This window comes from Oncorhynchus tshawytscha, linkage group LG18, assembly GCF_018296145.1.
Source record: "Oncorhynchus tshawytscha isolate Ot180627B linkage group LG18, Otsh_v2.0, whole genome shotgun sequence".
In the NCBI taxonomy this organism is placed as follows: Eukaryota; Metazoa; Chordata; class Actinopteri; order Salmoniformes; family Salmonidae; genus Oncorhynchus; species Oncorhynchus tshawytscha.
Genome location: NC_056446.1, coordinates 21,634,765 through 21,650,609, shown reverse-complemented (window position 1 = coordinate 21,650,609; position 15,845 = coordinate 21,634,765). Strand labels below are relative to the sequence as shown.

The 15,845-nt window shown below is 42.9% G+C and overlaps 1 non-coding gene across 1 annotated transcript; it reads right to left on the bottom strand.

Moving 5' to 3' along the window:
* Nucleotides 1-13,794: 13,794 nt before the first annotated feature.
* trnae-cuc lies at nt 13,795-13,866 on the bottom strand. Its single transcript has one exon. It is a non-coding gene; the product is annotated as a tRNA-Glu (tRNA).
* Between the last annotated feature and the right edge of the window lie 1,979 nt (nt 13,867-15,845).

The window sequence follows — 15,845 nt, the reverse complement described above, 5'->3', positions numbered from 1 at the left end:
TTGAAATGTTTGAATCATTCTCAACTATAATGTGATTTGTGGATTCAAATAAAGTATTTTATATGTGTGTGTGTGTGTGTGTGTGTGCATGCGCACGCTTGTGTGAATGTGTGTGTGCGTGTGTGTGTGTGTGTGTCTCCATCCAGTCTCGAATGAGTCCGGACTCCAGGAAAGCCTGTCCCCGTCTGGGCTGGGGCAGAGACCTTGTCACTGGGGAGGTCAGTGGCACACTGCAGCCCTTCTTCCTCTGGATAGACCCCCGGCGGATCCCCCTGGCTCCAGGAAGAACACTTCAAATGAGGGAGCAGGAATAGCCGGGCCAGGGAACTCTGTAACAGAGGACCTGGAGCAGAGGCCATTCATAAGAGCACTGACCTTTCCCTGCAGGACTGGAATTAATGCATGTTGCCCAATGTCTGTGATGCAACCATGGTTTGGTTGCCCTGCCAAGTCAAATTTGAGCATCCTGAACTTTATTGAACTCATCTGTTTTTTGCTAAGCATATTTACCTTTTTTTGATGAGCCTCATTGATTTGAGTGTTTGTGTGAGGGTGTGTGACCAACGGTAATCAATGTCAGGTTACAGAGAGGTTGTTTGTCCTGAGGACAGTTCACTCACACCACTCATTCTCTGGGCTTGTCTTAACACAGGGCTATCTATTCAAATCAATTGGCCAAAGATGACTGGAGTGGACAGGTACTTGTGTCTGCCAACATATATAAAAAATAATATTTTGAGTGGGCCTTTAATCAATGCTAATGCAGATACCTAGCTAGGTTGTATCTATGTGTCCTATATGGTTCTCTCTCTCTCTTGCTCTCGCTCTCTCTCTCTCTCTCTCTCTCTCTCTCTCTCTCTCTCTCTCTCTCTCTCTCTCTCTCTCTCTCTCTCTCTCTCTCTCTCTCCCTCCCTCTCTCACTCTGCCTCACGTTTTAAAAATATTTTTCTCTCCTACCCCTATCCTAATACATTGGAGTTCTGTTGGACAAATAAAACATAAAATCGTTCACTATGATGCGTGTGTGTGTGTGTGTGTGTGTGTGTGTGTGTGTATGAGTGAGCATGAGCGGGTGTGTGTTATTTTTAGGTATCTGTGTTGTGTTTGTGGATTAACTTTGTTTGTTCAATTTGGGCTAGGGAGTCGGGAGGGAGAGACATAGGTCTGCGCATACTCTGTTACCCCGGAGTTTGTCTTTGACTAAATAATTAACTTAGTCCTCCAGCTGTAGCTTCTCATGTGTGATAAATTGCGCTGAATAGGAGTTTAGTCACACCATTATAAGAGCTATGTAAACACACTTCAGACACCGGATAATTAATTACAATACTACACTGCTGAATTCTAGAGGAGTCCTTTTCCCCGTTGGAATAACCTCCCTTGTTTTAAAGCTTTTTATACAGCACAATAATGAATTTTATAATGCTGTCTTTGGTGTGAGTAATAGTTGAAATACCACTTCAGATTTGATTGCCTGTTTATGATACAATACCATGATGTGCCTCATGATCACTTTCACCGCACACTGCTGGGCCAACCCACCATTCACATGGTGGCCAATCGTATGAATCTAGCTGCTGATTGACAGCCCATCACAGCCACTCCATAAACCTATGTATCGAGGGGAGTTGCCCTGCCTTCTGCGTATGTGTGTGGTTTATCAAAGGTGTATTTTTAGTGGTTGAGGCACAGGGATCCCAGGCAGACCCCAGGACCTCTCCCAGTGATAAGCAATGGCCAAAGTTCGCTAGCCTGGGCCTGGAGAGTGAACAGCACACACACACACACACATACACATACACACACACACACACACACACACACACACACACACACACACACACACACACACACACACACACACACACACACACACACACACACACACACACACACACACACACACACACACACATAGAGATAAGATGCTGATAGTGTAGGCCTCAGTGGCGACACTGCGTGGTAGGCGGCGGGGACAGAAGTGTGTGTATGTGTGTTGGGTGTAGAGAGAGGCAAAGTATGGGTAAGAGTGTGATGGGGTTAGGTGGAGGTGAGGTTGACGTAGGCACAACAATCGATTCACGACAATGAGACGGTGGGTTCATGTAGGGTTCAGATACCAGGTTAAAGACAGAGAGATGAGTAAGAGGAGAGAGTGGTAGAGATACACAGAGAGAGGTTGTGTACTTTTATGGTTGTCACTGTTGTTTTTGTTGAACATATTTGCTTTGGCAATGCAAGCCCTCTCACTTTTCATGACACTTTATTAAAGTTTATTAAATGAAAAACTGTTCACCCCTGTCACTTATAGTGCTGTTCCTCCTAATGTCGAAACAGTGAAAAAGACAACAAAAACAGAACAAGGAAGTGAGAGGAGAGAAGTGTTTCAATCCAGAGATAGATAGGAAGTACGTCACGATAAGAGAGGGAATATTCCTGTTGTGAAAGGATGAGCGTATACAGGACAGAGAGAGAGACGGAGAGAGCGAGTGAGAGAGAGACATTGAGTGATAGAAAGCAATAGAGAGCGATAGAGAAGGTGAGGCACAGAGACGGAGTAGGAGAGAAGAGATGGAAGCCACAGGAGGAGCAGTGGAAACAATAGGGCTCCATACTGCTCTTTCTTATCTGTCTGGGGCCTTATCCAGAGGGCTGGCTCTGTTAGTGTAACCTCCCTCCATCCCCCTCTCCTTGCGGGCCACTGGACACCCTTATCAGGCCAGGGCTGACGTCAGGCAGGGGCTAGGGAGCAAGGGGGATGGGGGGGGACAGGGAGAGCAGGGGAGACAGGGGGGCCGGAGACGGACCCTGATAGTGGGAGAGAGACAGCCTCCTCTGGGCTGTGGGAACCAGGAGGCTGGGCCCTCCCCGACCCACTGACCCTGCACGTCCACCACATACAACACACACACCAGTACCAGAGTATGGGCTGGCCCAATGTATGTCTGTCAGTAGAGCCAGTACCAGGGTATGGGCTGGTCCAGTGTGTCTGTCAATAGAGCCAGTACCAGAGTATGGGCTGGCCCAGTGTGTGTCTGTCAATAGAGCCAGTACCAGGGAATGGGCTGGTCCAGTGTGTCTGTCAATATAACCAGTACCAGGGTATGGGCTGGTCCCGTGTGTCTGTCAATAGAGCCAGTACCAGGGTATGGACTGGTCCAGTGTGTCTGTCAATAGAGCCAGTACCAGGGTATGGGCTGATCCAGTGTGTCTGTCAATATAACCAGTACCAGGGTATGGGCTGGTCCAGTGTGTCTGTCAATAGAGCCAGTACCAGGGTATGGGCTGGTCCAGTGTGTGTGTGTGTGTGTGTGTGTGTGTGTGTGTGTGCCTGTGCATCCTAAAACCAGCGACAGAATCCAGATAATGATAGAAATTCTTATGACTGTCATTTTCCAAGTTAGGACCTTTGAACATTACTGAACTAACCACGTACAAAAATATACAAGCTCCCTGCATAGCAAAATCCTTTGAACATGTCACTTCGAGTTCTATGCTCTCCGTCTGAACCTCTCAACACACACTCTCTGCAGTGTTATCAAAAATCACACACACACGAAAACAAAAAGCAATGATGAATACTTTTATTACATAACTAGCAATGTCTTAACTATTAAACGTGTCATCATTTAGAGTGATAAAAAAGAAAGGGTACTTATTCTGTCAGGGCTCAGCCCATGCATCTCTGTAAATGCCTGTGTGGCCTGGGCCATGGGCCGTGGAGGTGCAGTTCTGCCTGTGCAGTTCTAGGGCTAGCTATCTTCACCGTGCACAGACTGTCATACCCTGACAGCACAGACATACTGTCACATACCTGTCCTTGTGCTTGTCTCCACCCCCCTCCAGGTGTCGCCCATCTTCCCCATTATCCCCTGGGTATTTATACCTGTGTTTTCTGTCTGTCTGTGCCAGTTCGTCTTGTTGCCAAGTCAACCAGAGGTTTTCTCCTGGCCCTGTTTTTTCCCCGTCTCTCTTTTTCTCGTCCTCCTGGTTCTGACACTTGCCTGTCCTGACTCTGAGCCCGCCTGCCTGACCATTCTGCCTGCCCCTGCCCTCGAGCCTGCCTGCCGCTCTGTACCGTTTTGGACTCTGACTTCGTTTTGAACTCTTGCCTGTCCCCGACCTGTCTTTTGCCTACCCCTTGGACTATAATAAATATCAGAGCTCAAGCCAACTGCCTCCCGTGTCTGCATCTGGGTCTCGCCTTGTGTCGTTATACACACATAAATTATACTGGGATATAAATCGTTGGAGACTGCTGGGTTAAGGAGGTACTTAGCCCTGAGCTGGGGTATGGCTATTGTCACGTTAGAAATGTTGAAGAACGGAGAGAGACTGTGTGTGTGTTTGTTGGGAGCGGGGTTAACAGCTGCAAGTTGCAAAGAGAGACGGGTAGTGGGAGGTTAAGGTGAAAGTGGCAAAATCTCACGTCATTACTTGCAGGTGCAATCCTCCCCAAATACACACTTTCACACAAGGAGGTGCTTGCAATTAACAACTTATGCACTGTCCTTAATCTTTTCAGTGACTATCTCACAAGTCCTAATCACCTGAACACTGAAACAGTCTTCTACAAATCCTCACAGTATTTTCTGTCTCCCATCATTACACTCCTTTCTCCTCAGTGAAAGGAGTGAGAACATCAATCTCTCAGTCTCTCCATATGTTCAGGCCCAGCTCCGTCCGGGTCTTCGGGTCCGGGAGAAGTTTTCGGAGATGGATCTGTCGGATGAGCGAACGGAGACAATGTTATCTGTGTGTTGTCCTCGATAAGGGGGAAGATTTGTAACGGTTGCCCTGGTACTGTATCAGTCCCTCTGACCTTTTCAGACAAACAGGGAGGAGGAAGAGAAGTGTGGCCTTGAACAGCTAGCCGGAGAGAGGGAGAGAATATACAGAGGGGGAGGCAGAAGGAGGGAGGGAAGGTCAAAATACAGAGTAAAAGAGAGGAAAGGCAGCAATTGATAAAGAAACAGAAAGGGGGTGGAGGTGGAAAGAGGTAACAGGGAGGTAGAGAAAGAGAGGGGGAGAGAGGGAAGGAGTTGTGTCTCAGAGCTGCTCATTTCCTCTTCTCCACCTCCACCTTGTTCTCTCACTCTCTTTGTCAGCGGCCACCGCGGCCTTGGGTGTAAATAATTGTAGAAGAAGTGAGAGAAAGAGAGGAGGGAACCATAGGAGAGGAAGCAAGGGAGGAGAGAAGAGGTGAACTGGAGGAGCAGAATAGCCTCCTTTTCTTCTCTTGTTCTGTTTCTGACATTTTTCTAGGCGTTGGGCCTCAATTTCTACTGTATCTGTTGCGATGACTAGCAACAGACATCTAAAGGATCCGTTTCGATTTGACAGGGCTTACATGGTATTGTATTTACACGTGCATTGCTTTTGTCTCCTTTTGTCTCCTTTTGCCCAAAATCCTCAAGTAGATGTTTATAAACTCGACTTGGTATCCGTGGGATACGTGTGCATTACAAGAATAAAGATGTCACCTCTGAATCCACCACCCTCTAAGACCCTCTTTCGGCCTGTTGAAGTGCCCCCTCAATGCACTCTGTGTGATAGGATAAGCAGGGGCCTCATTAGGCTTTTTAATTGGTCGGTTTATTTAGAATGGGCTGTCTGTGGCCAGATCCTGGACCCGCCTGGCCTCACGCCAATCTAAAGTAAACTGACATTACGCAGGCCAACTAACAGATCACAGAGTACAACATCCAAACATCATAACCACTATAACAAAGGTGTGTGTGCGAGTGTGTGTGGTGCATGGTGTCTCTCTGAAATGTATAGTGGATTATGTAACATTGTCAAAGACATTCCTCTCTGAATGTGTCTTCTGGGCTACGAGGTGACTTGCAATATGTAATGTGTGTGTGTGTGTTTTAGCGGTCCGTGTGTGCCTGTGGGGCTGTGGCGTCTATAGCTAGCGGGGGATCCATCATAGCTTATCATTGTAAGTAAACATGACAGGCTGGACAAAACATCTTGTAAGCCGGCAGACCTGCTATCTACCCACAAAGCATATCTGTGATGATGGAGTGATGTGGCGCTAGGATTGACTAGCCAGAGTCTGAGTGTGTGAGTGGGGGGTACACACAAACACACACACAAACACAAGGAGTTGACAGACATACGCAGGTATACACACATGTAGACACTCAGACAAACAGTAAGTACACACTTATGTTACCTGCAAATCCTGAACTACTACTTTTACATTACATGGAAAGACTAATTATTGTACTGCAGTAAATTCAAAACCCAGTGATAATTCATTTTCTCTGCAGGGATTTATGACTGTGATTTTACTAGCCAGCAGTTGACAAGTCTGTAGTTTTACACCTGAATTCAGATGTACAGGACTTTTTCTCCTGGAAAGTGAACGTGGAACTGGGTCCTTTTTTTTTAATGGGGGATGAGGTTACGCATCATTAGTGACATGCGGAGGTCTGGTAGCTTTAGATCATTCACATTAGCCAGATAGCTAGCGTGATCCTGAGGATGTTTGTACGGTTAGGGCCATCAGAGTTTACAGGCTGTATTTGTCACACTGGAAAATATGGTATTTTCATAACCAGCTACTGAAAAAAAATCATTGACCTGTAGGCAACTTAGTCCAGTCAAATATGAAACAAACCGAACAACACCACAAGTGTGTGTACATGCCTATGCGCTTGCGTGCACTGTGGTAAGTATGTGTGTGTGTGTATCCTGGGGTCAGAGTCTGTGTGTCATATGCTTGTTACAACACCATTGATAAGCCGGGTAAACAGCATGGCTCTGATTGCTTCACCACCGTCATGTGACCAAGAACACAGAGGGACACGTCGAGACGCCTTGACACACATACAGAGACAATGGGTGTGTGAGAGTGTGTGTGTCTACCTATGGGTGCCTATTTTGTCTCTGTGTTTGGCTGGATATTTTCAAGTGCAGGCGGGGAATTGCCAGTTATCATACAAGACAAATACAAGACATGACTCAGCAAATAATACTAGAAGCGGAACCCAGAGTTAAACACAACAGTCCACAATTCCGCCTCATATTGATGTTTTGTATTTGAGAGGGGGGGAACCATCACAACAGTTCCTACAATATGTCTCACTCACCTGTGGTAGACTTCAAAAACTACACTCTGGAAGGAATCTGTACAGCGTAGAATTCAATATACATTTAATATATTAATATTGTTTACTTCCTGGGTCAAAGGTCACATGCTGCAATGCTTCAGCTGATTGGCAGATTGACGTTTGGGGTCGTGTCACATGTCAGGATACAGTAGGCTGTATCTGTATCTGTTATGATTAGGTATCTCCCTATCTATCTCTATCTTTTACCATGCACTCCATCTATGCCATCCCTCTCTTTACCCGCCTATATTCCCCACCTCGTTCTTCTCTCTCTATACATCTATGTGGGTAGTCTGACTGTCTGGTGGTGGTGGTGGGGGGGGGGGGGTCATTGACCCCCTGCTGACCCAGGAGATGCCCCTCTTTATCAGTCAGAGGCACATCAGACAGGACACTCCCAGACCACCGGGGGAAAAAGACCACTATGGTCAATCACAGACTACCTCTCACACTACTCTGACCCACCACAAACCACTGTGGCTCCCTACAGACCACTAAGGCCCACCACCCACCATGAGGGCTTCCACATGTGTCACTCAGGCCTGTGCTTCCACTATGTTTTATCTGATCTATTCAAGCCATTTATCCCTCCCTCTCTTTCTAGCTCTAATGCCATATTTACTAGCAGTGTGTTCTCTCTTTCTCACTGAGGGTCTACAATATTGTGTATTTGACTTCTTATCTCACTCCATCTCTCTCTATCACATCTCATTACCTCTGAACACACCGCTAGTAAATCTGTCACAGTTGTATGTTTATGTTGATAAGTGGGGCCACACAAACAGTCTTAATAGAAACCCTTATCATTGGTTCTCCCTGATCCCCTCTTGACTAGGGTAGCGTGTTACCTAGGAGAAGTACAAGAAACAAAGTACACTAATTATACATATCAGTACGCAATTTTTTCATAGATTTATTTCACACAAACATAATTTCACAGCAATTCACAACATACTGATTGTAAGCATATTATGAAATATGCATAGACTAAATCATTTTACTACAATCTCTACTGGCAATGAGGTTATGAGTATGAATGATTATGGTAACATTGTGACCTCAGTCCTCTTTGTGACATGTCTTTTTGGTCTGTTTAGGTTTTTTTGGCCTCTTGTTGCCACAATGTACTTGAAGTTATCAGTGGCTGTAGTCTAAGCTCTGTGAGTGTGACGTCTGAGGAAAATTATTTTAAAGATTGTCAAGGTTAACATTTCTGTCTGTCTTCCCTGGGCCAGACCTTGGTGTCTATAACATAATGCTTCGCAGAAAGGTCATTTTCAGAATTGAGACCTAGATGTCAGGGGTAGTTTTCCACTGTCTCAAAACCATGTACAGCAGCACAGAAGCTTTGAAGTCTTCCTCTCTTCCCATCCTCTCCATCATTTATCTCTCTCTGTCTATCCTTTATTGAAGAAATGTGATGGCTTCATAATAAAATCCCCAAAGAACATAATGTGCCTTTATATTATCACATGCCTCTATCAATCAACTATCATTCCAGATGATAAAAGAACGTTGTTTTCAGTTCTAAAAAGATGCTACGTTTGCCCTTTTGTCCCCCTGTCTCCCCTTACTCAACTCCACTCCTCTCCTGCAACATAAATTCCTGTGTGTGTATGTATGGCTTTGATCTCATACTGTATTCCCTTCGAAGCAATAATCCTAAAACGCTAGCTCTGTAATGGTACCAAGCTGTTTGTGAGCCCTGGTGGGATGGTACCGTAAAATTCAAATATCAGAGCCCACAACAGGACCAGCTGTATGTATACTGTTCTTATGACCCGTGTGTGGACATGTGTAGACTAGGGAGGCAGAGAGAGATTATAGGGGAGATGGGCTTGGACTATTGAACGGAATACAGATGTAGGATCTTAATTTGAACACTCTTTTGTTGATGAGAATTTTTCTGCTAAGCAGGAAATTAAAAATTGTAGTGTATTCAAGGTTTAAAAAGGCTTGTAAGTTTGTAATTTCCACTTAAAAATGTCAGACTTGATTTGCCCTAAGCTAAAATGTATCATATCCATTCATTATAGTCCACATAATGATTAACATTTCCTGTTGTTGCAGGATTCTTTCATGCTTTAGCAAATTGGGTCAAATTAAGATCCTACATCTGTAGGGGCCACATCTTGAAGGCATTACTCAGCAAAGAGTCAAAAGTTTACAGGAGCTCATCCTTGTCTTTTTAGTACTGTTTGCTTACAATGCAGTTGGGCTATGTTCTGGTTTGGCTTTCGCTCTCTCTTTCTCCCTACTTCTCATCTTTATCTCCATGCAGACAAACTATGGTTCAATTGCCCCTAAGGTGCTCAAATGTTTGGAGCCATGAGATAAACAGCCAGAGAGAGATCATTTCAAGAGTTAATTTATTAATTAAATCTTGACAAGGTGGCAGGGATAGAGAGGTTTTGGGGGTGTGGTGTGTGTGGGTGGCGGGTGGCGGGGGTGGGGTTATTGTAGGGTGTGGACAGGCAAGGGAGGTAGGGGTGTATGGTATGATTTTTGAAGAGAAAGTCCCAGAGCCCTAGGGTCTTGCCAACACAAACCCTGCTCCCTACCACGATCCCCCACAAACCTCCACTGCAGTCAGGGGGCTGGCCGTCTGAGCGGCAAGGGGAAGGGACACATCGGCGCCATGGCGATTCCTTAGACAGCTTATCTCCCCCCCACCCCCCTCTGTGATAGTGCTGTCAAAATAACTGCCAAGATACATAGCAGTCAGGAACTGGTTAAAACCTGCATGGCCAGCCGACTGTCTGTCTCTGTCTCTCTCCAGAATCTGAGGGCTCTGAGACCCAAGTTCCACAAACACAGGGAATCTCTGTCTCAAGGCTACTCTCTCACTGACTGTGGCCTAGGTCTCTCTCTCTCTCTCTCTCTAATGAAGACACTGCTGCTGTGGCAATGATTTCAAACTCAGAGATTGAAGTGATTTAGGAGTTTGTCATTGTTTGACTTTTTAACTAATTTCATGCAATTCTAATCATTTTGCCATGGGGCGGAGAGAAAAATGTCAAGTTGTACAGCTTTTTTCCTGCACTTCTACAAATCTTGCCAAAGGGTGGAGAGAAATATTTGAAGTTTTTTAAATTACTGACCCAATGCTGTTAACTGCTAGGCTACCAGCTGCTCTATACTGGTCGTAGCGCTGGTAAATTGACACCGCTCTGATATCCAATAGTCTTTACTGTGTATGTGTATGTAATAACACTTAAGATTTTCTGGGACAACAATGTAATAAATAATACACTAAAAAACAAAATACTGCAAAGTTTCCTAAGGACTAGAAGCAAGGCAGCCCTCTTTGTCAGCCCCATTTTATCTTGCTGAGAGTGACTAACAAATTCAGTGGATCCCACAAAGTTCGGTAATTCGATCATGATACAAGTTTAGATAGCTGGCTAGACTAATTTACCAATCTAAAAAAATGTAGCTGACATGGGCTAATTGTGTGACTGGCAGTGACTGACGTAAACAAGATAAAAACTGCTGATGCACAAACACATTTTGAAATCACACCTTTTGTATTGTACTATTGTAACTCTCAACAGTAAGTTGAGACACCAACTAAGTTCCCCAAAAAATGACAATATACATTTACCAATCTAAAGTTTGGACACACCTACTCATTCAAAGGTTTTTCTTTATTTGTACTATTTTCTACATAGTAGATTACAGTTTTTCTCAATTGCTAAAACACAATTTCTGAAACCTTGCTCCATTTCCTGAAAACATTAAACACAAAACCTCATCTTCAAGCACTATTTACATAACCTCTGACTGACAGTTTTACCTGTGTTCAAAATCAAACACTGCTCTCAAATCATAAACAAAGTGATCAAAATGATATACACTCTCAAGCAGTCAGTAAACAATACACCGAAAAATGGAAAACACATTGTTCAAAACACACAATTCTCAGGGAGAATTACATTTTTAATCAAAAAAAATATTCAAATTTTTCCCTCATTGTCCTTTGATGAACGAAAACATGTTCTATCATAGTAGCTCAAAATTGATCAGAAATTACTACTCTGCTTTGCTCTTTGCAATTCTGTTTTTTGTTCTTCCTCCTCCTTGTACCCCTATTTTCACAGTACTGTACCCTGCATCTCACAAACGTGTCCTTTGTCTCTGTGACACTGTCATTCTTGTTCTTTGTTGATATGAACCTGCAACCAGTCAAAATCTATTGAGCAGTCAGTACTGTTAATAATTGGAAACAACAATGTTCAGGGCCTTACAATTCATCCATTGTACAGTATACAGCCTACAATGCACTGTACTACAGTATCCATACTCAGACTTTCTCCTTCCCACCTTCAACAACCTGTTTGCTCTCTGAACTGGCTTATATTGGTTGTGTTGCATCATTTGAAACAGGTTAAATCAATTTTGAGTGGTTGTGTTCAATCAATGACATATGTTCTCTATTTGTATTTGATTGTTGCCACTTGTGTTTACCAGTATGGATGACATGTGCATTAGAGTGCAGAATGTGTTTTGAGAATGAGAATGTGTTCAGAGTTTTGCTAAAAAGTCTAAGTGAGATCTGCAAATTGTGTTTTATCATGTGAAATGGTTTAAGGTATTGACAACAGACTGCATAATTAGCTAAATGAGTCCAGGCAACTGAGAACTTTGTTTAGCCAATGGGTTTTAGTGTTTAAGCAATTGAGAAAAACTGTAATAGTTAAGACATCACAACTACGAAATAACACATATGGAATCATGTAGTAAACAAAAAAGTGTTAAACAAATCAAATCCACCCTTTGCCTTGATGACAGCTTTGTACACTGTTGAAATTCTCTCAACCAGCTTCACAAGGTAGTCACCTGGAATACATTTCAATTAACAGGTGTGCCTTGTTAAAAGTTAATGCATTTGAGCCAGTCAGTGGTGTTGTGAAAAGGTAGGGGTGGTATACAGAAGATAGACCAAGCCCATATTATGGTAAGATCAACTCAAATAAGCAAAGAGATACAACAGTCCATCATTACTTTAGGACATGAAGGTCAGTCAAATGTCAAGAACTTTGAAAGTTTCATCAAGTGTTGTCGCAAAAACCATCAAGCGCTACGATGAAACTCTAGGAAGACCCAGAGTTACCTCTGCTGCAGAGGATAAGTTCATTAGAGTTACCAGCCTCAGAAATTGCAGCCCAAATGAATGCTTCACAGGTAACAGACAAATCTCAACATCAACTGTTCAGAGGAGACTGCGTGAATCAGGCCTTCATGGTCGAATTGCTGTCAAGAAACCACTACTAAAGGACACCAATAAGAATAAGAGACTTGCATGAGCCAAGAAACACAAGCAATGGACATTAGACCGGTGTAAATCTGTCCTTTGGTCTGATGAGTCCAAATTTGAGATTTTTGGTTCCAACTGCCATGTCTTTGTGAGACGCAGAGAACTGTATGTGAACGGATGATCTACGCATGTGTGGTTTCCACTGTGAAACATGGAGGAGGAGGTGTAATGGTGTGGGGGTGCTTTGCTTGTAATTTGGCATGTATTATTGATGATGGCCCAACCGCGTCCACAGGACCACTCCATCTTCCATCTTTGTCATTTGGGCAGCATAGCAGTGTAAATCCAGACGCTAAACCAGTTAGATCAGTATTTTTCAGTTCGTCATCATGGTCAATTAACCTATACACTTTATATGGATTGATTCTGTCGAGCTTTGGTTCACTTCCTAACACTGTCAGTGATTTATTTAGAATTCAAGGAACACTTAACCAGCATGGCTACCACAGCATTCTGCAGCAATACGCCATCCCATCTGGTTTGCTGGCCTCCATAAGCACCTGACCTCAACCGAATTGAGATGGATTGGGATGAGATGAACCGCAGATTGAAGGAAAAGCAGCCATCAAGTGCTTAGAATATGTGGCAACTCCTTCAAGACTGTTGGAAAAGCATTCAAGGTGCAGCTTGTTGGGAGAATTCCAAGAGCGTGCAAAGCTGTCATCAAGGCAAAGGATGGCTACTTTGAAGAATCTCAAATATAAAATATATTTTGATGTGTTTAACACTTTTTTGGTTACAACATGAATCCATATGGGTTATTTCATAGTTGTGATGTCTTAACTATTATTCTACACTGTAGAAAATAGTCAAAATAAAGGAAAACCCTGGAATGAGTAGGTGTTTCCAAACTTCTGACTGGTACTTTATATGTATTATTATAAAAAAGAAAATTGGGGTCGGGGGCGATTGATCATTCGGCCTTAAATGGGGACTTGCAGCCTGCTGGCTGCCAGTTGCCCATCCCTGGCCTAGATATTCCAGGGTTTTAAAATCAACAATCCAATGTAAAAGCATGGCGCTCATTGTCATCAAAAGCTGGGTCATATTTCATATTATATCAACTGTGCAACTTTCTGTTTGTGAATAACAGCAAGGGGACATTTATAATGACTGAATTCATGAGCTCATCAAGCGCCACGCCTTTTGATTTCAGCCGAGTAGCAATTGCTGTGATTAGACCGCCATCTAACGGTGAAATCTGAAAAGGAGACAAAAAAATGAACCCAAATCCATCGCTGGGTAAAGGGGATCGTACGCGTTTTTCAATGTTCAAGTATGTGTTAGTTATGGTACTAGCACTGTCAAAAGATAAGATGAGAAATTCTACAATAAGCAGCACTACCAAAACGTATATTCCCTGACCGGGAATCGAACCCGGGCCGCGGCGGTGAGAGCGCCGAATCCTAACCACTAGACCACCAGGGAAAGATACTTACAACTGCAACTTTAGATTAGTTAAATAGTGGTGTTAATAATTATTATAAGTGTACAATATCCTTGAACATTACAACTTTTACATTACCCTACAGTTAACCTATAAAATGGGCTGATGGTGACGTAGACATACCTGGTATTCATATCACAAAATCACAACTCCTAATGATTCGTTTTTCAAATTATTTGAGCAAAAAATATTTAGCTTTATCTGGGACGCTTAAACCAGACAAAATAAAACGTGCCTATCTATATAATGAATATGAATTGGGTGGGTTGAGATGATTAAATATAAAAGCACTAAACCTCTCTCTCTAAAAGCTTCATTCATTCAAAAGTTTAATTTGAACCCTAAATGGTTCTCAAGTAGATTACTAAGAAAAGCTCATTGTTTAAAATGGCCTTTTTGCCTTTGTGCAGATTGCCACTTCTCATTTTCGATTAATTGAAAATGATACTTTGATACTCTCTTTTTCAAGCAAGCATTGCAGAGCTGGCTACAATTTCAATTTCATCCCCCTGAAAAGATAGAACAAATATTATGGCTGAACTCAAATGTGCAGGTTGATAAAATACCTGTATTTATGGGAAAGATGTTTGAAAAGGGTATTTTGTTCTTAAATGATATTGTAAATTGGCATGGTAGAGTTATGTCCTTCATGGAGTTATCAGAATTGTACGGAAAGGTCTGCTCAATCCAAGAGTACAACTAATTGATTACAGCATTGCCCCCAAAATAGAGGAGGTAGGGAACTGGTCTGTCTGCCCAATATAAAGGATCATGACTGGAGGAGGCAGGTGGCAGCGGGAGGAGGTAGGGAACTGGTCTGTCTGCCCAATATAAAGGATCAAAACTGTCAGAGGAATGAAGATAGCATAAATAGGAAAGTATACCAGTTTAATATTGATATTTTTGATGTACCGATTCCATGGTAGAGGCTGTATGAGTTGATAAATAAAACACAAGATTCAAGACTTTGTGCTTTTCAGCAAAAATTATTATATAGATTTCTTGCCACCAACAAAATGTTGAATATTTGGGGCATAAAATCATCAAAGCTCTGCAGATTTTGTTGTGAGGGTAGAGAATCAATAGACCATTTATTTTGGTATTGCCCTCAGGTAGCCTGTTTCTGGTCTCAGGTTCAGGAAGGGCTGAAAATGCATAGCATTGATCTAAAATTGACCCTAGGAATAGTACTGTTAGGAGATCTGAAGAGACCAGGTCAGTCAATTACTAATATACTAATACTTTTAGTAAAAGTATTTATCTTCAACTCGCAATCTGTGGATTCTATTCGATTAGATAGGTGTATGTTAAACTTCACAGCATAGTTGAAAGATCTCGAATGATTGAGGGACAGCTATTGGTTCACGGGTTTTGGCCTGGTGGTATATTGGTCAACGTGCCCTTGAGCAGGGCATTGACCCTGGATGCTTCTGTGTGTCGCTCTGAATGGGAATCTGTTGGATGACTGGTATGATGTAGTTATTGAGCGGCTTCACTGCAAGTATATTGTATGTTTTTCGAATATTCAATAAATAATAAATAAATACATGTAAAAAAGTAGTGGTGTCCCATCCTTTCAGGCTGCTGGCCTGAAGTAGGCCTAAATAGATTAAAATAGTGGAGTATGATATGTATTATAATTTGAGTGTAGTGTTAGATGATTGGGTAATGGCTGTGTTTTTTTTGTTGATAAAAAATAGCAAAGTATAAGGGAGATACTCCAGTCTAGTAGGTGGCGATAATACAACATGTTTTGGATGCCAACCGCGGTTAAACTTCATCGAAGAGGGTTTGTACCCAAAAATGTAATTGCTCATTTTCTACGTGAGCCTCATTTGGTTAGGTTGTTACTAATGCGCTGACATAAGTGGATGCACGTGGCATTTCGGCAAATATGGAGAAGGAAAATAAACGACTAAGTCGAAGTTGTAACACACATCTACTGTCTTATTGGCTAGCA